Source organism: Lampris incognitus, unplaced genomic scaffold (assembly GCF_029633865.1).
Source record: "Lampris incognitus isolate fLamInc1 unplaced genomic scaffold, fLamInc1.hap2 scaffold_140, whole genome shotgun sequence".
Taxonomy (NCBI): Eukaryota; Metazoa; Chordata; class Actinopteri; order Lampriformes; family Lampridae; genus Lampris; species Lampris incognitus.
This window is the reverse complement of record NW_026611109.1, coordinates 207,501-210,000: the sequence shown is the minus strand read 5'-3', so window position 1 is coordinate 210,000 and position 2,500 is coordinate 207,501.

Sequence of the window (2,500 nt, the reverse complement as noted above, 5' to 3'; positions counted from 1 at the left end):
TTGCAGTATGCAATCCGTTTTACATCGCGCCTTCTACACAAGATATAGTCCACATGTGTGCACTTTCCTCCACTCGTATACGTCGTCACCCTGTGCTCCTTCCTCTTCTTGAAATATGTATTCACCTCAGCCATTTCCATCCTTTTCGCAAAATCGAACACCATCTGTCCTTCCACATTTCTCTCCTCGATTCCATACCTTACCATCAACTCCTCATCACCTCTGTTCCCTTCAGCAACGTGTCCATCGAAGTCCGCTCCAATCACCACTCCCTCCTCCTTGGGTACCCTTTCCACCACGTCGTCCAACTCAACTCCAGAATTCTTCTTTTTCGTCCATCTTACACCCGACTTGCGGGGCATATGCGCTGATAACCGTCAGCAATACACCTTCGATTTCCAGCTTCATAATCCTCACTCTGTCTGACACTGTGTTCACCTCCAGCACGCTCTTGACATACTCTTCCTTCAGAATGACCCCTACCCCATTTCTCCTCCCATTCGCACCATGGTAGAAGAGTTTGAACCCACCTGCGATACTCCTGGCCTTACTCCCCTTCCACCTTGTCTCTTGTCACCTTTCTTCTTTCCATCACGTCAGCCAGCTCTCTCCCTTTACTAGCCATAGTGCCAACATTCAAAGTTCCGACTGACTCTCACCTCCACACGCCTACCCTTCCTCCTCTCTAGCTGCCTCTGGACATGCCTTCCCCCTCTCCTTTTCCTTCGCCCAACAGTAGCCTAGTTTCCACCGGCACTCCGCTGGTTAACAGTACCGATGGCGGTCGTCGGTAACCCGGGCCTCGACCGATCCGGTATGGAAATCTTATTTATGATCCGCATATTTGATTTGGCAAAGATTTGACGCCGGATGCCCTTCCTGACGTAACCCTCCCCATTTGTCCTGGCTTGGGACCTGCACTAAGAATGCATTGGCTTGTGCATCCTCAGTGGCTGGGTTGCACGCTTTTCTATGTTTGCCCCTCACTTTTGTGGCGTGAACTATCAATTCTAGTAATACAGGTGTGTTTATGTTAGGTATCACAGACACACGCACACGCACAATATATGTCCAAAAGTATTGAGATAACTGACCATTACACCTACAGGAGCTTTTCTGACATCTCATTCTGAATCCATAGAAACCCATATTCCACGAAGCTCCCGGCGCACAGTTTTTGTGCCGATGTTAATGCCAGGAGAAGTTTGGATCTCTGCAGTTATTGAGTCAACAGAGCGTTGGCGACTTGAGTTGCTGTTGTCCCTAAAGGCTTGCACTTTTCAATAATATGATGATATATGAAGCATAGAGAGTAAACGGGATAGATACCTTTTGAACAGCACCCTGTAGTACAGCACTTTGAAGGTACATATGTCGTCACTTGCTGTAGTGGTTTTTACTGATGGGCGTGGCCAGGTTTTCAGAAGCCTCTCAGTTGTCAATGTGAGAGCCAGGGGACGCGTCTGCCGTACGTTTAGGGTTAGGGTTAGGGGATTTCTCTGGCAGGGCTGGTTACAGTAGGGCTGCTTACACCACACCCCGGACTGGATTTGTTGCGTGTTTGTGTCCTGATCGATGGGCCAACTTAACACGCCTTCGGAGGGTGTCCGCCGGCCGGCTTTGCCGGCGTTCGGGCGGTCGGTTCCTCCGGTCTGGCGGATCGATGTCCTTTATTTAATGTTCTTAGTGGCGAGCAGAGTGCGGAGTGGGAGGGGCTCTACCGCGTAGTCGTCCTCTCCGTTGCACAGCTCGACAGCGTGCTCGGCGGTGCTCAGCCGGACCGTCTATCCCAGTTGCTCTTCCACGGCTCCCCTCGCGAGGCTTGCGGCCCCCCCCCCCCCCTCCAACATCTGTATGGGGAGGGGTGGAACAGCTCCGTGTTTACCTCGCGGGGCTTCCCGGAAGACATTTTCTCAAAGTCCTCGTGTGACCGGTCTACTTTTTCATTGCGTTGTGTAGGAAAGACAGGACAATTTGTCTCCTTCATGGGATCTGTATTCTGTCGCATATAAACAGAGCAGGTTTCTGGAAGCTTCAGGGGACGTCAATACAGGTTTTTTTTTTTTTTTTTACAAAAACACATAAAACATAGCAGTCGCGTATAAACAGGACAGATTTCTGGAAACTTTAGATCTGCTCCTACTGTAGCATACGCAGAAATTGGGACCCACATTAGGAATGGATAAAATAAATTACAGGGGCAGACAAAAATGAACACGTGCATACGTTTTGGGCCTCTAACAGGAAATGGCGTCACAACAGGGAGGGGTTACTAACTGGGAGGGGCTACTATAAGCGTTGGTAATGACAATAATAATAATCACGTCGTGATACTTTGTGTAAATGATACAACATATGTTGGTTATGACGTTTTTAACCATGCTACACTCGCACGCGTGAAAAAGAAAAAGAAGAGAAACGTCTGGGGTTTTTCTTCTTTCCACCTCAAAGGAAGGGTCGAATTCCCGACCGGTGTTTACCGAATCCGGCCGCGGGATCC